Here is a 27,523-nt window from a genome sequence, read left to right on the forward strand (position 1 = left end):
CGAGGTACCTAGTGCCGCTGGCCATGGCACTGTAATCGGCATTGGTCTACATCCCTGTCGGTACCTTCAAGAATCTCAGTACTCTATTCCTGCACGTCTCACAAAAAGATGCTCAAATGTGTGTGAATTCCTAAGGGACCAAACTGCTGAGGTCTTCGGTCCCTAGAATTACGCACTACTTATACTAACTTAGCTTAGCCTAAGGACAACACACACACACCCTTGCCCGAGGGAGGACTGGAACCTGCGGCGGGAGGGGCCGCGCAATCCGTGACGTAGCGTCTCAAACCGCACGGTCTCATAAGCGTCCGCGCTGCAAACTTAGTTTCAAGATTCTGACAGGTGTTCACACAAATACGACTGTGTACTGTAGTTAGAGTATACATTAACAGAGTGACAAAGGCGACTGTCTTTCATGGGATATGTAAAAGACATGATGGAAGGTTCATCAGGCATTACTCAAAAAAATGTGTGTGAAATCTTATGGGACTTAACTGCTAGTGTCATCAGTTCCTAAGCTTACACACTGCTTAACGTAAATCATCCTACGGACAAACACACACACCCATGCCCGAGGGACGACTCGAACCATCGCCGGAACCAGCCTCACATTCCGTAACTGCAGCGCCCTAGACCGCTCGGCTAAAGACATTTCTCGGAAGATCCTGTTGCGTACAGAGAAGTCGCAACGTTAGGAAACCGAAGCGAAATGCAGGAAGACATACAGATGAGCTACGCTTGGTGCAGCAACTGATAGTTGAAGCTCAACGTAAACAGATACATATTTCCATATAAATACTCAGAAAAACCCTTATTTTATAACTACACTATAGCACACCACTCATTAGTACAGACACGTGCATTAAATATCCAGGAGTCCTGTAACGCCCCCCTCTCCAGCGCACTTTGTTCTTAAGCGTCTGGTGGCGAACCGTAAACAGCTCCCCACTGACTTCTCAGGCCGTAGCGACTGATTTTGCCTCTTGGGAGGAAATCTGGAAACCAACATGAATTTCAGCGGAGATACCAGTTGGTGTTTAATGTCTTGGCTGGAAATTTAAAAAAAAATGTGTTTCAATGGTTTCGTAAGCTCAGCCCGTTAGGAGTTAAAACAGTGGATTAAAGTTTTTCAGAAAATATTTCTAAAAGTGGTATTTCCACTTCTCGGTCAGACATAAAGATAAATGTGTTAAGGGATGAAAGTTTCTATGGTGACATCACCACAAACAGCATAGTGCAAAGTTAATTAAAATCTTGGACTCCAGCTATCAGAATCGCCTTTTGGTCAGAAGTACATTCGGAGAAGACGATAGTAATATGACCTTAATTAGAGTGAAAAGTTTACAAGGTATTGCATTCCGTGAACAGCGTAAAAATTCGATTAAAGTGGAACAAAAGAAATCTGTGCAGACCATAAAGTCTACGAGAGCGAAGCAGAGGGCGCTAATCTTTTTAGAACATACGAATGTTAAACTATAAAATATATTTCTCTTAAATTTAGAAACATGTAGCCTACAGAGGCCTTCATTGACAATTTAAAATACTGTCATACAGTGAAAGTAATATATATATATATATATATATATATATATATATATATATATATATATATATATATATGTTGGTTCACACATTCACTGATTACTTTCACTGTATGACAGTATTTTAGATTGTCAATGAAGGCCTCTGTAGGCTACTTACGATATATATATATATATATATATATATATATATATATATATATATATATATATATAGTGTAATTCTGATTGTTATATATATATATACACTTCTGATTTTTATATATATATATATATATATATATATATATATATATATATATATATATATAACAATCAAAAGAACTTACGATATCTATGGAGTTTAAATGCAGGGCAGAGTTAAATTCGCGTGAGAATTCTAACGAATTTCGGAGAAGGCTGTTACTGCTGAACGGGAACGCAACCCACAAATCCTCAGAACCGAAACTAGGAAGAGAAGAGAAAGCATTGAGTAATGACCCTACGATATCATACAGCATGGAGGAGTACTGGTGAAGGCTTTTAAACAAAGCAAGAATACAAAATCAGCTGTCTTGGATTATATACGAACATGTACCGAGAAAATCAAACACTTTGGCATAACAACAAACCAATGGGATCCCAACTTTTCAATAACTGTGTGAGCAGAGGCCAAATGAGCAGAAGCCAAACCCAAAGATTTGATGGAAGAGGCGGGTAACTGCTTTTCTGGAACTTTGCAAAGAAGGACATAATCCAAAGAACTTTAGATCAATCGCGGTACTATGTCTCGTTTACAAATTGCTGGAAAGACTGATTCTAAATTGCCTATTGCCTGTATTTGACTCTCTGCTTATATATCAGCAATCTGGATTTCGACTTGGAAAAAGCTGTTTCAAAGTATATATTAGAGGGTTTTAAAGTTCTTAAGGTAACAGGAGTGGTATTTCGCGATTTTATCGGCAGCGTATGACACTGTCAGTCACTAGTAAATACTAGTTATGGTCAACAACTTGACTCAGGATTTCGACCTACCCAGGCTAAACGCCACTCTTTCGTAGAATCCTAGGTTCTCCGTCGTCTACCGAGAATAGCGAAGATGGTTCAAATGGCTCTGAACACTATGGGACTCAACTTCTGAGGTCATTAGTCCCCTAGAACTTAGAACTAGTTAAACATAACTAACCTAAGGACATCACATACATCCATGCCCGAGGCAGGATTCGAACCTGCGGCCGTAGCGGTCTCGCGGTTCCAGACTGTAGCGCCTAGAACCGCACGACCACTGTGGCCAGCTAATAGCGAAGATGTTTGAGACAACAGACACATGGGCTCTTGCAGGGAAATGTACTGTTTTCAATTCTTTTCAATATATACTCGAATGACCAACCTGTAGCACCTAATAGCAAGAGGTTCCTATGTGCCGATGACCTTGCTCTAGCCGCCCAGAGCACAGATTTTGAATCAGTAGAGGGAGCTCACGGATGCCTTTACACAACTTTCCCGATAATACAATGCATACCAACTTACACTAAATCCCCCAAAAACAAAATAATTTGCTTTTCATCTTATAAACAGAGAAGCTAGTCATTGATTAAATATAATACAGTCGTGTGTTGCACTGGAACACTGTGAGACACCCATATATCTAGGAGTGACACTTGTTAGATCTCTTGTCTTCAAGAAACACTGCATGATCTGCCAGTCAAAAGATCCTATCAGTAAGAATATTTTTCAGAAATCGGCTGGATGAAGGTGGTGTTGAGGGGGTGGGGGGGGGCGAGGGGCTGCAGAGAGAGAGAGAGAGAGAGAGAGAGAGAGAGAGAGAGAGAGAGAGAGGGAGAGAGAGAGGGAGGGAGGGAGAGAGAGAGAGAATAGTCAATCTGAAACTATACGAGCTCCTATGATGGCACTGTGTTATTCTGTGGCAGAGTATGTATGTCCTGTTTGGTGCAGTTCAATACAGTCCTAACTGCTATTCTCAAATATCTGTGAATAATGAGGAAATAAAGTGGAGTGGAAAGAGCTCTTCATCTTTATGGGCGCCAATCACACCCGCAACGACTGAGATCAAGGAAGAGTTTCCTTAGAATGTCGATGGACTTAAGAACAACTGTTGAAAATACTAGGTTTCAGATACGGAGGGCTGCAATCTACATACCCCCTGGCTGGATAAGAGTTTTTGAGATCTGGAGTTGGAAGATCAAAGGTTAATTTGGCACTCTGAGGTTACAGTGATCAAGATGATACTTAATATGAGTGTGGGGAGGACCAGACTGTTCGTCATATGCTTCAATGCCGACTGTGTCCAGCCTCCTCGCCACAAGATGAACTTCGTGAAGCAAAAGTAAATGTAATGGAAGTGGGAAAGTTTTGGTCGAAAGTAATATGGTCATAACAGTGGGAAATATGTGTGTTACTGATAAGAGAAACAAAAGCACGGAGAAAACTGAAACCATGAGGCCGAAATCGAAGTGACAAAAAGAGACTGATTGTAGCGATGTCTTAGCACATGGCGCTGTTTGTCATCTCACAGCTAAAGCGCAATATAGTCATGCCCACGAATTGTAAACGGTGATGGCCATTTGCGATTGCAGTTCCTACATTCACGCATGCTGAGGATAATGAATAGGCCAACACTGCTCTGACTCACTTGAAGAGTTGGTCGTGTACCCATCTGAGTCGTCTTGCTGCAGCCATTAGTCTGGAGAGAAGCTGGCGAACTGATGGAAGTATGACTGCGGTCTTAGGTTTTATTGCTTCTCAACTTGCACACCCTGGCGTGCTTCTGACCTCAAAAAATTGGGATGCTGCCAGCCACTGGGACGGGCTATGGTTAAGGAATGGTTGCTGGGACTTAGAAAGACACTGTCTCTTGTTCACAAAGGTTTTTCCCACTTGACTATCCCATGAAGGTTCTTGGTTAGAATAGACCCAAGGTATTCCTGCCTGTCGTACGAGAAGACCAGAAGGAGTCTCCTACTTTTTGGCCTAATCAGTTATGGTCCCATTCTAGGATTTGGCTTCAACCTTTCCCAATTCTACAGAAAAATGTCCATTTGGGGAAGGACGCTTATTTGTACACCATGTATCCATCATGTGCTCTGCAACTCGACCCATCATCCAGCTCTCTGGGCAAGGACACCTTACAGGATGCGTGATTTTTATCAGTTGTCCTTTATCATCTTCTGCACCCATGATAATAATGGAATTTTATGCAGCCAGTATCCTGTGTAGTATCCAGTCTGTTGTGGAGGAGTCGTGATGTGCTCTCTTGGTTGTAGCAACCTGACAATATAAGGATTGCACTGCTGATGCCTGAGCTGCCAAGGAGTGGATGCCAAACATCTATGGGCTTCAGGACTCTCGAAAATGGCCATTGTGCCTGCTGGCCTTTGCCGTGGCTGGGTGGCACCCACAAGGAGAGCTCCTGGTCTCAGCAGTTGGCATCAGGGCAGACGACCTGCAATAAAGTGGACCAAGTCTTCTTTTGCTGGTGGCCAAATGAAAAGAGCAGTCGTTAAGAAAGGAAGGCTTGAGTTCAGCGCCAAGAAGTATGGTCCAAATCGTTCCCCTCCCTAGCTACACCATGGGAGGAGTGTAGAGCTACTGAATTCTCTCTGGCCACAAAACATCTGTTTTTTGTTGAACACCTAGACGATAAGTTTGGAGAAGTGGTGCTGAGGTCCTAAATAAGAAATGGGTGGGTCCTGATTAAACAATATCCCCAGCCCAGTGATGGATAATGCTCGCTGTGACAAGCTGTGTGACATTTCCATTTAAGTCACTCTCCATAAAAGCCTAATCCTAGTTTGGAGGATTGTTTTCATCCAGACCTCCGATTGCAAGTAGGAAATTTGTGATAAGATCTTAAGGGACCAAACTGCTGAGGTCATTGGTAACTAAACTTACACACTACTTAATGTAACTCAAACTAACTTACGCTAAGGACACACACACACACACACACACACACACACCCATGCCCGAGGGAGGATTCGAATCTCCAACAGGGGGAGCCAGAGGACCATGACAAGACGTCTCAGACCACACAGCTACCTCCCATGGCCCTCCTATTGCAGTCTGACGATGAGCTATATGCCATAACTTTGCCTGATGTGTCTTTAGTGGACTGTAAGACAATAGGGTGGCTACCAGTGCCTTCATCTTGGCGATTCGTTACCTGACAGATCCAAAGTGATGGTATACTAATGTGATGTAAAACCATACATCCCTCCCCCAGTGCAGTGCTGGAACATCAGGTACACGTTTTCCCGGTGCCATTCCCATCCCTCTGGTCGCCAGACTGCATGACTCTTCAAGAGATGAAGGTTATGGGCTACAAGACCCAGGATAGGCTTTCTTATCAAGAGGCTAAAAAAAATGTTTGACCCGCTGAATCTCATCCGATTGATTTCCTCCTATGATTCGGCTACAACGATGACACCTCACTGGCGGCGTTAGTCTATAGTGAAATGGTTGCACTAATTTCCCAATTCCCCCTCCCCTACCTTTCTAGGTTTAGGATGATTTCAATGCCCATAACCCTCTGTGTAGTGGAACCAAGATTACTGGCCGGGGAAAAGATATTGAGTGTCTACTAAAACTCGACCTCTGACTCCCCAGTAAAGATGCCCCAACTCATTTCGGTGTGACACTTGGCACATGCTCAGCTATTGATCTCAGTTTGCAATCCTGGCCTTCCACCGTTTATCCATTGGAGAGCTCATGACAACTTATGTGGTAGTCTTCTTGTTACTTTCCCGGTGTCACTCACCTGTATGCTTGCATAGATGGTCTCTTACCAAGGCTTTCATTGGTGCTACCACCATTGCATATTCACTGCCTGGTAACATTGACATGTTGATACAGAATGTTACTACAACCATTGTTTCTGCAGCTGAATCAGCAATCCCTTGTACCTCAAGTTGCCCCAAGCGAAATACAGTGCCTTGGTGGTCGTCAGATATCGCTGCAGCCATTAGAGATCGTAGGCGGGCCGTCAAATTTCGCCTATCAATTGAGCACCTCACTGCCTTCAAATGGCTCCAGGACCAGTTCCGTCAACTAATGAAAAGGTAGGAGCCAAGTGTTGGAAATAGTACATCTCCACTACTGATACACAAACCTCTCTCTCCCAGGTTTACACTAACATCAGATCCAATTACAGATATCAGGCCTCACTGGTGTACCTGGGATTTCGACGCATGTAGCTGTATATAATCAACATAGCCAAAATCACAAAACGTTTTGTTGAGCATTTTGCTTGAACCTCTGTGTCTGAGAACTACCACCCCACCTTTTGTACCCCAAAGCAGCGCGTGGAGTGACAATGCCTCAGCCAACGAATGCTCCATTCAGTGTTTATCAGCAGATTACCAGTGCCATGCCCTTGCCGTCATCAGCTGCATCTGGAGCGATGGAGAACTCCATTTGTAATGGCGAGAAAGTATCATCGTTCCAATGCTGAACCCTGGTAGGAATCTCCTAGAGATGTACAGCCACCACCCAATTAGCGTCATCAACGTTCTGTGCAATCTGCTCAAACGTATGGTGAGACGGCAGTTGTGTTGGTTTCTTGAGTTTCGGGGCCTTATGGCTTCATCCCAGGGCCGTTTTCACCATGGTCGCTCCACCACTGAAAACTTGGTATGCCTGGAGTTTACCACCTGAACGGCCTTTTCCCGACGTCGTCACCTTATTCCCATTCGTTCTCACCTGATGGAAGTCTATGACACCATTTGGCAGCACAACATATTTGCCACATTACACAAGTGGGATTTCCGTCGCCTGCTCCCACTTCTGAGTCGGTTTCTCTGGCATCCAAGAGAATGGGGATCCACAGTTCTCTGTAGTGAGTGTCTCTTTCTATTTGGTGGCCATTAATGGTCTCACAGCAGCTGTTGGATCCTCAGTATCAAGCATCTTGCATGCTGACGATTTTAGCATTTCCGTTTGCTCACCTATTGGTGGAGCTGAACGTTGGCTGGCGAGGTGATAGGAGACATATGAAAGGTGCAGTCATGGATTCTCAACCACAGATTTAAGTTTTTAGCAGATAAGACTTCTGTCATCATCTTAAACTTCACCCACGCCCACAACTTTATCTTGATAACCATTTCCTTAATGTAGAGAACTCCCATCGCTTTTTAGGACTTTTAGGACTGGTTTTTGACACACAGTGAACTTGGATTTGAAACCATTATCAGCTTAAACAAAAGTGCTGGCAGAATCTGAACATTCTTTGATGTCTGAGTCACACCAACTGGGGTGCGGACCACCCTACACTATTGCAGCTGTAAAAAGCCCTTTTACAGTCCCATTTTTACTATGGAAGCCTGGTGTGTGGTTCAACATTTTCTTTAGCCGTTGAGAAAGGGGGCGGAATATGCAATGACATAAATTTGTTTTAATTATCTGCGGTTTCCTGTAGATAACTCACACAAGCGCCTCCCATCGCGATACGAGACTTGTCAGGGTTGTGGCGGTGCTGTATGTAACGTATTGCGAATAAACAGGCAGAAAACCCATCGTTGTATGAACACACGATTATATAATAGTCACTGGAAGTAGCCACATTCTTAAAATATCTCTGATTATGCGCACATAGTGAATTGAAGTGGAGGACCACATAAAACAATCTGAGGTAAGACAGCTGCCAGAGTGCGGTTCATTCGAGGAATACTCATAATGCAAAGCCCAGCCAGAAGAACCGATGATTACAAAATCCTAGTTCCACGAATACTTCAATATTGCACGTCATTCTGGGATCATTACGAAATAAATCTGATAGAGGAAATGAAGAAAATTATCAAAAGAGCATCGCGTATGATTACAGCTTTATTTAGGAGGTTTACAAGAGACAGTAAAGTTCTCAGTAAATTCCAGTGTAGACACTAGGTGAGATGCGTTCAGCATCTTGGCGTGGTTTACTGTTAAGATTCCATGGGAGAATCTTCGTAGAAGAATCAACCAATATATTCTTTTCTCCTATGTATATGTTGCGAAAGAGGTAAGAGAAATTTGAGGTCATACAGAGACTTACCACTCACCACTCTTCCTGAGGATCCCTCGCGGCTGGAACAGGAGAGGGGAGAAGTGACAGTGATACACTTAGTATCTCTGCACTTGCGCGGAATGGATGTAGATGTGCACTGAGTTAATATAAATAATGGGATAGCGATATGCAGACAGACAGATGGTGGTAGTATAGCGTACCCAAGGTATTAGCGGGCAGTGAATTGGAGGCGCTGTCATTTGTGCTAAGGTGATGCTGGTGGAAGAATTTTCGACGTGGTTATGGCCGCACGAAGGGCATTAATGGACTTTGAACGCGGAATGATAGTTGGAGCGAGGCGCATTGTACATCCTATTTCGGGAATGCTTAGGGAATTCAGTATTCCGACATCCATAGTGTCAAGAGTCTGTCGACAGTACCACCTTTCAGGCATTACCTGTCACCACGAACGGCGCAGTGGCCAACAGCGTACAATTAACTACCGAGAGCTGCAGCGTTTCGTGGAGTTGTCAGTGTTAAAAGACGAGAAAACTACATGAAACAACTGCAGAAATAGATGTGAAACGAACGACGAACGTATCCGTTAGGGCAGAGCGCGGAAATTTAGTGCTAATGGGCTATGACTGCAGACCATCGATGTGAGTACCATTGCTAACATACGGCGTCGCCTGCAGCGCCTCTTCTGGGCTCGTGACCATATCGGTTAGATCCTACATGATTGGAAAACCGTGGCCAGGTCAGATGAGTCCCGATTGCAGTTGGTAAGAGTTGATGGTAGGGTTCGAGTGTGGTGCAGTCCCAACAAAGCCGTAGACCCAAGCTGTCAACAAGGCACTGTGCAAGGTGATGGTCGATCCATAATGGTGTGGGATGTGTTTAGATGGCATATACTGGATCCTGTGCAGGTTCGACTATTGGAGACCAGTTGTACCCATTCATGGGCCTCATGTTGCCAAGCAACGATGGCATTTTGATGGATGACAACGCGCCTTATCACTGGGCCACAATTGTTCGAATTTGGTTTGAAGAACATTCGTGACAGTTCGAATGGGCTGACCACCTAGATCGCGCGATATGGTTCCCATCGAACTTTATGGGAGGCAACACTTCCTCAAATATGGACGGCTATAGAGGTAAGATGGCCCAATATTTCTGCAGGGACCTTCCAGCGGCGTGTTGAGTCCATGCCACGTCGAGCAGCGCAAGAGGGGGTCTGACACGATGTTAGGAGGTATCCCATGACTTTTGCCACCACACTGTAGAGTGCACTGCAGTTCCAACTACTTTACGAAGGTGTATTGATTCATACATTGGCAATATGGAAAAGGCAGTCTCTAAAATAAATTTTAGTTTCGTATCAATACGCACACAGTCAAAAGGTAGAAACATAGTACCGACGGAAACAAAAATAGTGACAATGTAATGGAGTTTTGAGCGGAACTGTAATAGCCGTGTAACGACGACTGCAACAGCAGCGTGAAACTGGCAGGCAGCCCCGAACTGCAGCGCCAGCAGATCAGCTGCAGACGTAGCGCCACGGAACAGGGCGGCAATGGCAACTGCTGGCTGCGCAGAGCAGCTAAATCCAATTTGCATTCATACGGCAGAGGCGCCGTGCTGCGGGGTCGTGCACGGAGGTAGCCAAGGGGAAGGGAACAGGGCGGCTGGCGGTTGCTGGCAACACTGTCGACCTTGAAGCACGGTCTACCAGAACAGAGCGTGTTGCTCTCGCGAATTCAATTTGGGAGCAAGACAGCCGGGGAGCTAGACTGTCAGCGCAGGCGAGACGCAGCGCGGGGTGGGAGGGGGTGGCTGACTGGTAGTGCCGTGCTGCGATGCGCACGCTGCGACGCCCACGCGGTGGCGCGAGCCGACAGCTTAGCGACTTCAGCGTCATTGCCCTGGTTTTCGCTACACTGTACTTTCTACGCTCCTTCTGTTTATGATAACTGTCAAAATACACCACGTCTAGTGGCTTCATCCTTTTCGGAAGGACTGTCTCCTATAAGAATTACCTGCGTAGTAAGAGCTACTTTCTGAACAAATATCATTGTGTCGCCGCATGGAGATCATATACCTCAGGGATATGAAACTAGTCCATTCTTTTCCTGCACGTATGTCAGAGTGTAATGCCACTTCCTCGGACGAAGATTGAAAAAGGAAAAAATGGCAACCAATACACCAAAAATTTCCCCAAAACTAGTTCCAAATTCCATGAAGGGTGAGCAAGTAACCAAAGTTCCATTTAACACTATTATTTGGATAATAACCAGAAATTGAAACAGGAACCTTACACTTAGTAATTTATCAACTTACAAAAGAAAGATGGAATCTCGGTAAGCTCAAACTCAAAATCATAGTAAATCGCAAAATCATTATACTTAAAATTGGCAAGCTGGAACTAACAATCTCAAAGAGTGCTTCTTGCGAGTACTCTTTGAGAATCGTGAGTGGTGGCTGGGGAGAGTTGGATCCATTGTCGGTACGTTCTGAGACTTAGCCGAAGCTGGCCAGACTTGTTTAAACACTCGTATATGTAGCCGCGGTTAGATTGTTTTTCGAGGATTGATAATTGCGATCTACTATGACGCAGTGAAACGAGGCATTGACTTCAACTATAACATCGTTTATAATTCAGAGAGAGGACTACTTTATATTAGATCGAAGTGAACTTTTTAATTAGATAACTCGAACTCAACTCTAGTTAGGCATTGAACAGTGGTAGAGAATTAACTTAATTCGTAATAGCAAACGGACTCAGGAACTTGGCAATAGTTTTAAAGCAGATAATTTATAAATTCCTCCTCCCCCCCCCCCACCCACCACCTGGGAAAGCTTCTTCCTCTCGGCCTTGCTAGGAAGTGATTGTTATTGTGAAATAAACCACCCTTTCGTGCCAATTTACGCATTTGTGATTCCAAACTACAAAATTGTTTAGAGACATAACCGTGATATTTAGAGTGCTGCGATAATATTTGACTGAAGCGCTCGGCGCATATATAGAAACTCTTTGACGTACGGAAGCAATCGCAATGTTACGACTTTTTAGAGATTTGAAATTACAGCTAAACTATGGGGAGGTTGTCGGTGGAACTAAATTGAACTTATCATTAATATTTTTATAGCAACTGTTAAACCATCGAATATAAACGAGTTAATTACGACAGTTGGTCACAATTGGTGAAGTAAATTTCACGCACACGTCGAGAGTTCAGTTCAGCACTGTTTTTGTAACGTCGCCTTTACCTAATAACAGTATCATCGATCTACCGACCTCGCTGAGTTTTAGCCAGGGCCGATCAATACTAATCTATCAACTGCCAACTAGAAAAACCGGTGACTTTACAAGTGATGGAGGCCATCGGTTCTACTTTTCGAAAAATAAAGTTCTGACGAAGCCCTTGATAGAGCAAGGAAGAAAATAGGAAACTCTTTAGTCGCAGCTCTTGATATAGAATAAGCGTTCGGTGGTCTGACATGGTGCATCCTCTTCTATTGCTTTTCCCTTTGTGTCCAATCGGCGTAGAGTTGGCATGTTTATGGAAAGGATTTGGCATGATTGATTTAAGGAGTGGCAAAATGCCTGTCCTGTCACCACCCTCTTAACACCCTGGTAAGGAATACGCGCACCTCAACTTTCAGCACACAGTGTTATTCACAAGAAAAGTGAGCGAAACTTTTCGAAATGTCTGCGAGTCGCGTAACTGAAACGGGGTTTGGAATCCAGCCCAGGATTCACTTAGTGAGATGTGTGAAACCACCTAAACACCACATGCAGGCTGGCGGATACACTGGCGTACATCGTTAACACGCTGCGTGGGTTAGATCGGGGGCCGTCATACCTCTCCATCCCAATAGTGCAGTTTCAACACACATGACTAGCTGGGTGGGTAATGGGCAGTAGTGAATATTGATCGAAATTCTCAGGACAATAAGTATTAGTCTGGAGACAGTTGGGCAATGTAAAATATGTACCAGACTCAAGATGGAGAAATAAGACTGGAGGGTGAAGAACGTAGAGCTCAGGACTGGGATTATTAACAGGGTCAAACGATCTCAATGATAGGTTTCATTCTGTATGTTGCTTTTACCAGTGGGAGTGAGGAAGAACTTCCGGACCTTCTGACTGGACACGGGGTCCCGGGTTCGATTCCCGGCGGGGTCAGGGATTTTCACCTGCCTCGAGATGACTGGGTGTTTGTGTTGTCCTCATCATTTCATCATCATCCAGGAAAGTGGCGAAATTGGACTGAGCAAAGATTGGGAAATTGTACGGGCGCTGATAACCACACAGTTGAGCGCCCCACAAACCAAACATCATCATCATCATCATCATCACCTTCTGACTGGAGTGAACAGCCTAAAGAGGACTCACTGCAAATTCCGAGTAAATTGGAGGAAGGCGAAAGTGGTGAGATAAGGAGACATGAGATGGGCGATAAACACAAAAATATGACTTCACGAAAGAGGTCAAGTGATGAAATTCTGCTACTGTGGAAGCAAAACAAAACACGATGAACGAAACGAAGAGGACACGGGAAGCTCATTACCACAGGCAAAGTGGACATACCTGCCTGAGACTCAGAGATTAACTAATTACAAAAAAGGGTCATTTTGTTGCTGAATAAGTCAGTGACAAGTTTTATTTAATGAAATAAACTGTAAATTGTTGTGAGGACTTCGGTTGTCCATTGTACAGCAAGAGTGAATTTGTTCTATACTGGAATTTGTGCCCGTACAGTATAGTTTGGAGATGGGTTCCTGCCAATACAGGCATTTGTCGCTGCAGCTTTTGCAGGTCATGGGTAAGATGATGCAGCTCACTCAAATACAGTACAAGTACATGAGTACCTCCATCAGCGTCACAATTTCGACACTCTGGTAATATGAAGTAGCAGCGCAGTTCTCGCTCAGAGAATATCCTCCATGAGGACGGTTTCCAAGGCTACGTCATAGAGGGTCTGAGTACTAGCAGTGTGGTCTCTGTCTGTCAGTAGTATTGTCGTTACGGCTGCTTACAAAATGTTCAAATGTGTGTGAAATCTTATGGGTCTTATTAACTGCTAAGGTCATCAGTCCCTAAGCTTACACACTACTTAATCTAAATTATCCTAGGGACAAACACACACACCCATGCCCGAGGGAGGACTCGAACCTCTGCTGGGACCAGCCGCACAGTCCATGACTGCAGCGCCTTGGACCGCTCGGCTAATCCAGCTCGGCGGCTGCTTACAAAGAGAGGTTAGTGATTCAAGTGCTGTCAACACTGACCCAGACACTACCGTATGGGCTGGCAACACCGTCGACTGTTAGGTGAATGTTCGTATTTCAGCGAAGTCGTACAGGTGTTCGCTGATGTCAAGGCGGGAAAAATATCTCTTTTATAAAGTATATGTATAAACAATATAGGTCGGTCATTATCTTTAGTTTTGTTTATTCATACATGTCGTGTTTTCTCATTCATTTACTTAATAAAGGTATATGATGGTACGCCTACATTTGTTTTTTAAGCGTGCAGTAAACTGCCAAATGTCACCCGCCTGTGCAGACTCATTGTATCGGGATTGTTGTTCCATTAGACTCATAGATCTTCTTGGTATTGTTGATTTAACGAGTAACGTCTCACGCAGTTTGCGATTTCTGTCGACGTATGCGATCTACCACTGTTGAGCGCTGTAGTGAACAGTCGTTCAGTGCGCAATTAAGAGATGTTCGCTTGTTTGTTGGTCTTTGTGATGTGCTACGAATATGTATCGCATGTGCTTATAGACGACTCACGAAACCTGGCTCCCGAGGTGCTCTTCCTCTTTTACACGACAGCAAGTAGTCGGTATGAAGCATAGGCGTCTACGTTGATACAGATACAGTAACAAAACTTAGTCACGAATGGTTTCTCTGGCAATATCAGAAACTGAAATAAAATTATTGAACAAATGATAATAGCATTATCTGAAGAGACTCATATATCGCCGGCCGCGTTGGCCGTGCGGTTTTAGGCGCTCAGTCCTGAACGACGCAACTGCTATAGTCGCAGGTTCGAATCGTGCCTCGGGCATGGATGTGTGTGATGTCCTTAGGTTAGTTAGGTTTAAGTAGTTCTGAGTTCTAGGGGACTTATGCCCACATATGTTAAGTCCCATAGTACTCAGAGCCATTTGAACCATTTGAACTCATACATCCAACTGGTATACAAAATTTGGACACCTGTATAAAATTGAATTCCTTTGAGCACTCTAATGAGGCATTTCATAGATCGCGAAGACCACGGGTCCAGAAGAATGTCTCACCTAGTTCACTGCCATCTTTCGGCGGAGAACTGAGCTTCGTTTTCAAGTCAGCAGTTTCCTTATGAAACCTTTTTCTCGCTAAATATACCACCGTTTATGGAGACAAACTGTGAGCGTGAATTCGTCTGCCGAAATTTAGTATATTGCTACGACGTAGATGGGCAACGGCCTTGCTGCAGTGGATACACAAGTTCCCGTCAGGTCACCGAACTTAACCGCTGTCGGGCGTGGCCGGCACTTGGATGGGTGTCCATCCGGGCCGCCATGCGCTTTTGCCATTTTTCGGGGTGTACTCAGCCTCGTGATGCCGATTGAGCAGCTTTTTTTGGTCATCAGTCTACTGACTGGTTTGATGCGGCCCGCCACGAATACTTTCCTGTGCTAACCTCTTCATCTCAGAGTGGCACTTGCAACCTACGTCCTCAGTTATTTGCTTGACGTATTCCAATCTCTGTCTTCCTCTAGAGTTTTTACCCTCTACAGCTCCCTCTAGTACCATGGAAGTCATTCCCTCATATCTTAGCAGATGTCCTATCATCCTGTCCCTTCTCCTTAACAGTGTTTTCCACATATTCCTTTCCTCTCCGATTCTGCGTAGAACCTCCTCATTCCTTAGCTTATCAGTCCACCTAATTTTCAACATTCGTCTGTAGTACCACATCTCAAATGCTTCGATTCTCTTCTGTTCCGGTTTTCCCACAGTCCATGTTTCACTACCATACAATGCTGTACTCCAGACGTACATTCTCAGAAATTTCTTCCTTAATTATGGCCGGTATTTGATATTAGTAGACTTCTCTTGGCCAGAAGTGCCTTTTTTCCATAGCGAGTTTGCTTTTGATGTCCTCCTTGCTCCGTCCGTCATTGGTTGTTTTACTGCCTAGGTAGCAGAATTCCTTAACTTCATTGACTTCGTGACCATCAATCCTGTTGTTAAGTTTCTCGCTGTTCTCATTTCTACTACTTCTCATTACCTTCGTCTTTCTCCGATTTATTCTCAAACCATACTGTGTACTCATTAGACTGTTCATTCCCTTCAGCAGATCATTTAATTCTTCTTCACTTTCACTCAGGATAGCAATGTCATCAGCGAATCGTATCGTTGATATCCTTTCACCTTGTATTTTAATTCCACTCCTGAACCTTTCTTTTATTTCCGTCATTGCTTCCTCGATGTACAGATTGAAGAGTAGGGGCGAAAGGGTACAGCCTTGCCTTACACCCTTCTTAATACGAGCGCTTCGTTCTCGATCGTCCACTCTTATTATTCCCTCTTGGTTGTTGTACATATTGTTTATGACCCGTCTCTCCCTGTAGCTTACCCCTACTTTTTCAGAATCTTGAACAGCTTGCACCATTTTATATTGTCGAACGCTTTTTCCAGGTTGACAAATCCTAAGAAATTGTCTTTTCTTTAGCCTTGCTTCCATTATTAGCCGTAACGTCAGAATTGCCTCTCCCGTCCCTTTACTTTTCCTAAAGCCAAACTGACCGTCACCTAGCGCATTCTCAATTTTCTTTTCCATTCTTCTGTATATTATTCTTGTAAGCAGCTTCGATGCATGAGCTGTTAAGCTGATTGTGTGATAATTCTCGCACTTGTCAGCTCTTGCCTTTTTCGGAATTGTGTGGATAATGCTTTTCCGAAAGTCAGATGGTATATCGCCAGACTCACATATTCTACACACCAACGTGAATAGTCGTTTTGTTGCCACTTCCTCCAAACATTCTAGAAATTCTGATGGAATGTTATCTATCCCTTCTGCCTTATTTGACCGTAAGCCCTCTTAAGCTCTTTTAAATTCCGATTCTAATACTGCATCCCCTATCTCTTCTAAATCGACTCCTGTTTCTTCTTCTATCACATCATACAAATCCTCCATCTCATAGAGGCTTTCAATGTATTCTTTCCACCTATCTGCTCTCGCCTCTGCATTTAACAGTGGAATTGCCGTTGCACTCTTAATGTTACCACCGTTGCTTTTAATGTCACCAAAGGTTGTTTTGACTTTCCTGTATGCTGAGTCTGTCCTTCCAAAAACCAAATCTTTTTCGATGGCTTCACATTTTTCCTGCAACCATTTCGTCTTAGCTTCCCTGCACTTCCTATTTATTTCATTCCTCAACGACTTGTATTTCTGTATTCCTGATTTTCCCGGAACATGTTTGTACTTCCTCCTTTCATCAATCAACTGAAGTATTTCTTCTGTTACTCTGCACATCCTACTTATTTCATTCCTCAGCGACTTGTATTTCTGTATTCCTGATTTTCCCGGAACATGTTTGTACTTCCTCCTTTCATCAATCAACTGAAGTATTTCTTCTGTTACCCAAGGTTTCTTCGCAGCTACCTTCTTTGTACCTATGTTTTCCTTCCCAACTTCTGTGATGGCCCTTTTTAGAGATGTCCATTACTCTTCAACTGTACTGTCTACTGCGCTATTCCTTATTGCTGTATCTATAGCGTTAGAGAACTTCAAACGTATCTCGTCATTCCCTAGTACTTCCGTATCTCACTTCTTTGCCTATTGATTCTTTCTGACTAATGTCTTGAACTTCAGCCTACTCTTCATCACTACTATATTGTGATCTGAGTCTATATCTGCTTCTGGGTACGCCTTACAATCCAGTATCTGATTTCGGAATCTCTGTATGACCATGATGTAATCTAATTGAAATCTTCCCGTATCTCCCGGCCTTTTCCAAGTATACCTCCTCCTCTTGTGATTCTTGATCAGGGTATTCGCTATTACTAGCTGAAACTTGTTACAGAACTCAATTAGTCTTTCTCCTCTTTCATTCCTTGTCCCAAGCCCATATTCTCCTGTTACCTTTTCTTCTACTCTTTCCCCTACAACTGCATTCCAGTCGCCCATGACTATTAGATTTTCGTCCCCCTTTACATACTGCATTACCCTTTCAATATCCTCATACACTTTCTCTATCTGTTCATCTTCAGCTTGCGACGTCGCCATGTATACCTGAACTATCGTTGTCGGTGTTGGTCTGTTGTCGTTTCTGATTAGAACAACCCGGTCACTGAACTGTTCACAGTAACACACCCTGTGCCCTACCTTCCTATTCATAACGAATCCTACACCTGTTATAGCATTTTCTGCTGCTGTTGATATTACCCGATACTCATCTGACCAGAAATCCTTGTCTTCCTTCCACTTCACTTCACTGGCCCCTACTATATCTAGATTGAGCCTTTGCATTTTCCTTTTCAGATTTTCTAGTCTCCCTACCACGTTCAAGCTTATCACATTCCACGCCCCGACTTGTAGAACATTATCCTTTGAGCAGCTACTCCACCGAATAGTAGTGATTCCGTCACATAAAATCATCATAACGACTGGGAGAGCGGTGTGCTGACCACACGCCCTCCTATCTGCATCCTCAACTGAGGATGACACAGCGGTCAGATGGTCCCGATAGGTCACTTGTGGCCTGTAGACGGGGTGCTGCCATGTAGATACACACACTTCTTACGGTCATACTCAGACGTATGTTTCAATCTCCTTCACCATAAACATTTCATTCACACAACAGCTTTCTGTACAATGCAGTTATATTAACATAACTGATCAGCTTTATTGACACAGACAAGAGGAACTTAAATGACAGAATGATTTCAAACTGTATTTAGCAGAGGAATTAGTATGTGTTGTTTACCACCTTTTCATTTATCATTGATGTTAAGGTAGAGAGTTTGAGAGCGTTTTTCGGTATGACGCAGCTTGAATTTGGTGTTTTTATTCAAATCCACACAGAGACTCCCACTGACGGTCAATTTCATAATTATTAATTCTTAAGGTTTGGCAAAAACGCACACATCCACTCATCCACCTACCAACTCACCTACCCAACCACATTCAGCCACCAAACCACACACATACACATACACACACACACACACACACACACACACACACACACACACAAGCAAACATATTTGTGCCTCTACCCAGCCCTGTGATAGAAATTTAATATTTCTAATCCGTTTTTACATGACAACATTTACTTTTTATGTGGTGCAGTCATTTTCTGAAATAAAAAAATTATGCATCAAAATTAATGATTCTTCAAACGTTATACCATTTAATTTTAATTTAACACTTAAAAGTGTTGCAGCCAAGAAAACGTTTCAGAAAATTTGTCAGTCCGTCTGTTACGATATTACTCTACTACACACCATTAATCAGTGAGTGAAATCAAATCAAGCAAAAGGATTATTGAAAAACAGTTATATGTCAAATACAGCTTCAAATAGAAACTATTTAAACTGTAAAAACAGTTGGGACATTAATAAAACACAGGGCATTGGCGAGTATTACATGATCTGTGGTAAAAGAACTGCTGCTTCAAGATTCAAGGCGGTATACAACTGAAAAAAAAAATGACTTAATTGATCAAATGTTCTAGAAAAGCTTCTACAGTATGAATTGCATTTTTCTTAACACATAATTCTGTTTCAGAATAATTAACATTAAATTCCCATTAGCTTTAATATGTTATATGGCTTTTAAATGTGCAGACTGCGAAATATTTACAAATGCAGCCCAAAACAACCTTATGCCTAACAGCAACATATTCTGTGGAAATTGCTGGAAACTGCCTTTGTCAGTAACTAATGTGTATTCCTTCAAGTGATCCTAAAACCGACATTAGACTGAAGTGCCGAATAAAATACACTATATAACGCTAGGAACGCTATACTGCAGTACAATTCTCTAACAGTGCTGATATTTTTCTATTACAGCCGGCCAGTGTGGCCATGCGGTTCTAGGCGCTTCGGTCTAGAACCGCGTGACTACTACGGTCACAGGTTCGAATCCTGCCTCGAGCATGGATGTGTGTGATGTCCTTAGGTTAGTTAGGTTTAAGTAGTTCTGAGTTCTAGGGGACTGATGACCTCAGAAGTTTAGTCCCATAGTGCCTTAGAGCCATTTGAACCATTTGACTATTACATCACACTATATTTAATTTTGGTGTAGGTTCTATCTTTCTTCAAATCATTATAAATTCATAATCTACAAATATGCTCAAAACTTATTTATTTCCACTTTTTCTATGTGTATTTCATTTCAAACCACACGAGTTTCTAAATAGCCTTCTCTTTTGTGTTTTTCTCCATCTAACCTTCAAGAGTACCTATTTTGCCGAATTTCATAGTCTTGCATTGTAACACAGGGCCCTGCGATGTTGTAACTGGACGTGGAATACCGTGGGGCAGATGCGCAGACAGCAGGGCATGTATGGGGAGAGTGGTAGTGGTGGGGGTTGTAGGCAGGCGCTGTAAGGGAAATGCCGAGTGCTGGAGGGGAAGTTCATCCTAAGCTGAAGCACACACATTTTTTGTAAATATTAAGCCAGGCCCTTTAACTCCCACACTTGGATGGTGGCAATTCAAAAAGATCTGTCATCTCTTCTTTGACTAGTATCTAACAAGAATTCAGCCGAAAATACAGCGATTTATTTTCGTCCACTTTGTTGATCATTTGTAACTTTCAATGAAGTGTCATGAGTGGGCAATCCTGAGTAAAACCTACATAATTCTCTAGTAGTCTTGTTAAAATTTGCTTCTTTTGCCGGAACTCAGCAGTATATGCAGTATCAGCTCACTAATATGTTGTGCTGACGCAGTAGTGAGAGAATTCTGAAACAGCTGGTGTTATTAAGTGAGGAACTGTGGAAGAGAAAGGTCTGTAGCTTGTGGGAAAGCACATCCTAGGTACAAAATATACGTGTAATCACTTCACTTCTTCAAATGGCTCTGAGCACTATTGGACTTAACTTCTGAGGTCATCAGTCCCCTAGAACTTAGAACTATTTAAACCTAACTAACCTAATGACATCACACACATCCACGCATTCACTTCACTTACATTGTTCCAAAATCCACAGCATTTCTCCTTTCACCATCTAACGATGGTCCTTAAAAATTACACTCTTTCATCTGAAAAGTCTTTACCTCGTGGAATAACCAGGTTGATAATGAAGTTTTGCATAACAATCATACGGCAAAATATTCTCCCAATAACCCCCTAAGATTAAATGGAGATATTGAAAAAGTTCCGTTCCAACCATACTTAACTTATAAGTATTCCATCATATTTGTATTCATAACATCATTATTAATTATATTATGTCTAATTAACCCTTATTTTTGTGTGCTGTTATCTGCCAAAATCTCATTTCGACATCTCGAACCGTTTATGAAACATGAGGAATGCTGTGGATATTGCATTCCAGCATTACCGTTGGTGCTGTGCGATTGTAAATGAGTGCACTACGTCAGATGAACTTTCTCGAGATTCGTGGCAGATGGACACCTCTATCAAAGTCTAAAGGATAATTCAATATCTGAACTAAACTTCATATGCACCAACGTACACTGAAGAGCCATATAATCTGGTACACCTGCCTAATATTGTGCAGGACCCCAGCGATCACGCAGAAGAAGTGCCGGAACATGATGTGGCGTGAACTCGACTAATGTCTGAAGTAGTGCTGGAGGGAACTGACACTATGAATCCTGCAGGGCTTTCCTTAAGTCCGTAAGCGTCCGAGGGGGTAGAGATCTCTCTTCTGAACAGCACGTTGCAAGGCATCCAAGATATGCTCAACAATGTTCATGTCTGTGGAGTGTGGTGGCCAGCAGAAGTGTTTAAACTCAGAAGAGTGTTCCTGGAGGCACTCTGTAGCAATTTTGGTCGTCAGGGTGTCGCATTGTCCTGCTGCAAATTTCCCAAGTCAGTCGGAATGCACAATGGACATGAATGGATGCAGGTGATCAGACAGAATGCTTATGTACGCGTCGCCTGTCAGAGTCGTATCTGGACATATCATGGGTCCCATATTACTCCAACTGCACACGCCCGATCCCATTACATGGCCTCCAATAGTTTGAACAGTCCCCTGCTGACATGCAGGGTCCATGGAGTCATAAGGCTGTCTCTATATCCGTACATGTCCATTCGCTCGACACAATTTGAAACGAGACTCGTTCGACCAGGCAACATGTTTCCAGTCATCAACAGTCCAAAGTCAGTGTTGACGGGCTAAGGCGAGCCGTAAAGCTTTTTGTCGTGCAGTCATCAAAGTTTCAGACGTGGGCCTTCGGTTCTGAAAGTCCATACCGATGATGTTTCGTTGAATGTTTCGGACGCTGACACTTGTTGACGGCCCAGCACTGAAATCTGCAGAAATTTGCGAAGGGTTACACTTCTGTCACGTTGAACCATTTTCTTCAGTCCTCAATGGTCCCGTTCTTGCAGGATCTTTTTACGGCTACAACGATGTCGGAGATTTGATGTTTTACCGGATTCCTGATAATAACGGTACACTCGTGAATGGTCGTGCAGAAATATCCCCACTTCATCAGTGCCTCGGAAATGCTGTGTCCCATCGCTTTTGCGCCGACTATAATATCACGCTCAAACTCACTTAAATCATAACCTGCCATTGTAGCAGCAGTAGTTCTCACAACTGCACCAGACACTAGTTGTCTCATACAGGCGTTACCGACAGCGCTATTCTGATTGTTTACATGTCTCTGAATTTGAATATGCATGCCTATACCAGATTCTTTGGCGCTTTAGTGTATTATGTAATGTGCACCAAATGCAAAACATAATGACCCATATTTTTCATTGCAAACTTTTTCGAATTCGGCGCAGTGTCTTACTTCCATGTAAGTATCACAATAACTATGAACATATACGAAATAATGGGCGCATCATAATGACCATGGCATACGAAACTACAAGTAAACAAAAAATTATTATTTTTCCCCAACATTTTTTGTAATATCGTTTGAGAAAGACTGCAGGCGTGAGCGTCGTTTCTGTCACAGCTGACCAACCGAAAGGTGGCAAATATTTGTCGGTCTCCCATTCTGAACAAACGAACGAACATGCCCAGCGCTTTGAACGAAAACTGGTAACTGAATATCGGCCACCGTATCGTGCCCGCCTTATAGCTGTAGTTATGTGTTCACGTGACACCCCCCCCCCCACTTCCCACAGTAAATCCCGCTAACCTCCCTCCACTTTACTATGTTGTTTCGCAAGGAAAACGTTGGTGGAAGACCCCTTACCCCGCGCGCCGCTCGTGCTATACTTGTTTCCTTCCGACAATTTTCAATGTGTGTGCCATTTTCACTTTATCTATGGAAATGATTCAACTGTAAAAATACCTTTTCATGATATTATGTAATAAAAAAAACGAAAAATATGTAAGTAAATTTTTTCTATATTTTTCACGATATCAGTGTCTCTAGCCATTAGTGTTTTTTTTCTATTTGTTTCTTGGTCCAAGGATTTTATAAATGTTGAGAATATACCTGCTTATCTTCAAGAATAAATCTTGTTGAGTTAGCTGAAAGAGAAGGTTATCTGAATGACGAAATAATTCTTTTTAGGGACCAGGACCATGAAACTAGCTCCGGGCATAAAGACGAAACTGAGAGTGAGGAAGAAAGTAGTTCAAAAATTTCGGATATATTAGGAAAAGGCAAAATTTCAAAGTGGAGTAATAAAGAGGTCTCTAAAACAAAGTTTTGAAATTGATACGAAAGATGTGATAATACTGCCTCGTACCAGAAAATATATTGACAACACTAGAACAATCTACAGCTTCACAAGAGATTGTAAAGTTATGGATAGATGTGAACTTATGACACTATTCAGCACTTTATTTTTGATACGTATAAAGAAAGGTCTCCACAAAAAATGTAAAAGATCTTTGGGAATCAGGCATTACAAGTATGGAAATCCTGAGGCCACACTGAACTATACAGAATTTCTATTTGTGTTTCGTTATATGAGATCGATAACGGTTCAATTCGAAGCGAAAGAAAAAAAATTCACAAGTTAGCTGCTGTCAAAGAGATTTTACATTCCTTTACGATCAACGTGAAACGATCCCATAATCCTACTGAATACACTATGCAATCAAAAGTATCCGGATACCCCCAAAAACACGTTTTTCCTATTAACTGCATTATGCTGCCACCTACTGCCAGGTACTCCCTATTAGCGACCTCATTAGTCATTAGACACCGTGAGAGAGCAGAATGGGGCGCTCCGCGAAGCTCACGAACTTCGGACGTTGTCAGGTCCTTGGGTGTCACTTGGCGCCATACGTCTGTACGCGAGATTTCCACACTCCTAAACATCCCTAGGTCTGCTGTTAACGATGTGATATTGAAGTGGAAACGTGAAGGGACATGTACAGCACAGAAGCGTACTTGCCGACCTCGTGTGTTGACTGACCGAGACCGCCGACAGTTGAAGAGGTTCGTTATATGTGATAGGTAGACATCTATCAAGACTGTTACACAGGAATTCCAAACTACGTAAGGACCCACTGGAAGTACTACGACAGTTAGGCGGGAGGTGAGGAAACTTGGATATCATGGTCGAGCGGCTAGTCATAAGCTACACATGACGCTCGTAAATGCGAAATGACGCCTCACTTGGTTCAAGGAGCGTAAACATTGGGCAATTGAACAGTGGAAAAACGTTGTGTGGAGTGACGAATCACAGTACACAATGTAGCGATCCAATGGCAGGGTGGGGGTGTGGCGAATGTCTGGTGAATGTCATCTGCCAACGTGTGTAGTGCCAACAGTAAAATTCGGAGGCGGTGGTGTTATGGTATGGTCATGTGTTTCATGGAGGGGATTGCACCCCTTTTTGTTTTGCGTGGCACTATGACATACGGGCCTACATTGATGTTTTAAGCACCTTTTGCTTCCCACTGTTGAAGATATGTTCGGGGATTGTGGTCGCATCTTTCAACACGATACAGCACCTGTTCATAACGCAAGCCCTATGGCGGAATGGATAACCGACAATAACACCACTGTACTGGACTGGCCTGCGCAGAGTCCTGACCTGAATCCTATAGAACACCTGTGGGGGATGTTTCGGTACGCCGACTTCGTGTTTGGCCTCTCCGACTACATCGATATCTCTCATCAGTGCAGCCCAAGAAACTTTGGTGCACCAGATTGAACTTATGCCTGCGAGAGTGGAAGTTGGCATCAAGGATAAGGGTGGGCAAATACCATATTGAATTCCAACATTACCGATGGAGGGCGCCACGAACTTGTAAGTTATTTTCAGCCAGGTGTCCGGATATTTTTGATCACATACTGTATGTGGCAACCAATGAAATGCTGATTGTATTTAGGGACGTTGTTTCGACATCCCGTACATACCTTTCAGAAATGCCTAATACTGGATAAAAATGTTTGTCATTACTGACGCATAGGCTTTTAAACCAGTAATGTAGAAATATATATGGGAAGGCAGACAGACGGATGATTCAAAGTATCAACCAACCCGTATCATTGCTGCTGAAGATTCTTTACTTCCCATTGCTAGTGCTGTGCTGAACGAAGAAACAGTTAGTGGATTGTTAGATTCCGGTAGTGCCGTTTCTCTTCTTTATTGCAGGTCGTATTTCGAGTTAGTGATTATTTATAAATTTCCTCCCCCTCCCCTGCCCTATCCTTCGCAATGGGCAAGAGCTACCTCTGTTTGGGGAAATAAAGGGGAAATTGATCATGTGTGGATTTTTGTGGCCGATGACCTTTTTTCTCGCGAGGAGTTTGTCTGTAACGTTAATTTCATACGGTGGGCTGACCTGGCACTCGATTACGGCCATGACAGCTTTTATTTTAAATTATGTCCCTTGCAGAAATTTTCCCGATTGCGTTAATTCTGTTCAGCGTCAGGATCCGCAGTTTGACGTTCGCCATCTGGCTGTCAATGAAGGGCGGGAATTGTTAAATATTTTGCAAGAGTTTTCTGATGTGTTACCTGATAGACTCGTTGCTATTAATTTGATGCAATATAAGATCTGGCTCACTGACAACTTTCCAGTACGCCTTACCACTGATCTCCACCCAAGTTGGCTGTCCTTCCCCAGAAGATTAATCTTATGCTTTGCCAGGACGTCATTCAACCATCTACTTCGCGATATGCCTCCCCGATCTTTTTGGTCCATAAGGGTCGAGACAATGATTGTAGACCAGTAATTGACTACCGTGTCCTTAGTAAGAAAGTAGTGTTAGAGTCAGTGCCACTTCCTGACCTTCATAATGACTTTATGCGGTTTTCCGAAGCTTCTTATTTTATGATGTTAGATTTAAAGAAAACATAATATCTGATATTCATTATGGAAGATTCCAAGCCTTTCAGCACTTTCTATACCGACTAGAATCTGTATGATTTCCATAGGTTTTATTTCGGTCTATCCGCTGGTGCGGCTGTCCTGTCTCTGTTACTGAACAATGTGCTTTGGGATTTGAAGATCCACTGTGTCTATAAGTATCTGGATGTCGTACTCGTCTCTCAATCAGCATCTTGAACACCTCGATCAAGTTTTGATCAGGTTGTGGAAGACTGGTCTCACCGCTAAACCATCAAAGGTAACCTTATCTAGCCGCTAGGTTTCCTTTTAGGGGCACTTAATGCCCGGTGACGAGATCAGGATCCTCCAGGAACGCACGGTTAGAGTAAGTAACTTTCCCCTTGCGGTAAATAAGAAGGCTGTTGCCGGGTTTGTTGGCATGGCAAATTAGTTTCGTAAGTAAGTTCCTAATATAGTTGCTCCCCTTAACAACTATTCGTGATGAGTGGGGGGGAGGGGAGGGGGGAAGCCTTCGACGCTATCAAACTGTCTTAACTAACCCTCCGGCCTTATCCATCCCCGACTTTGAGAAAAGATTTATTGTCCAAAGCGATGCCTTCAGTGCCACTGTGGCCGCGATGTTGCTTCAGAAAGATGGAGGAGATACACGTCCCTTTGCCTATATCTCTATAAGATTGGTCAGCCCCGAACTTAAATACTGTATTTACCAGTGCGAGACACTGGCTGTGTTGTTTGTTCTCGAAAAATTTAAATTTTACTTAGAACACCAGGAGTTCGATCTCGAGACCGACAACCAACCCAGTAGTTTGGTTCTTGATCGGCCTAGAAAGACAGGATGAGTTGCTAGGTGGGCTGTCGTATCTCCGCCTTCCGTTTTCAATAGTGTCGTATTAGAGCCTCTGATAACTTAATTGCTGACGCAACGTTCGGGAAAGACAGTGAGGCAGTTCCGCGGCCTTCTTCCCAGGCAGAAATTCCTGTTGGCAGCATTCTTACCGAGGTTCTCCAGATTTTCGGTGCCATGTCTCCTGCCCCAATCTCTCCAGGGATGTTCCTCATCCAGTTCACGCTAAGACCTACTTTTTTCGTGGCGACAACAGTACCCCACGGTTAAGCTGTTTATTGATAATGATGGTGCCCTACCTATACTAAAGCTGGGAACCGTTACATTCTGGTCGTCGCGGACGCCTTCACCCGTTTTATTTAGCTTCGCCCTGCTCAGGCGATGATAGCTCATGTGACCATCCACCATTTTCTCTGTTTGGCCTCCCTAGGGCACTTGTAAGTGATAACCCCCCTGCCTGTGTTTCCAGGGATTTTAAGCAGTTTTATTCTTGGCAGTGCCATTAAGGATATCGTCAGAACTCCCCATTATCAGCAGCCTTCCTTTGTACAAAGGGTAAATAGAAGCGTTAAGACTGCCCTTATAATTTATCATGCTAGGCCTGAAACTAAGTGGGATAGTTATATTCCCTGGATCAATCTTTGCCTTTGATTCCGCTCAACACAAAGCCTCTGGGGTCGTCCTGGGC

Source organism: Schistocerca cancellata, chromosome 8, assembly GCF_023864275.1.
Source record: "Schistocerca cancellata isolate TAMUIC-IGC-003103 chromosome 8, iqSchCanc2.1, whole genome shotgun sequence".
Taxonomy (NCBI): Eukaryota; Metazoa; Arthropoda; class Insecta; order Orthoptera; family Acrididae; genus Schistocerca; species Schistocerca cancellata.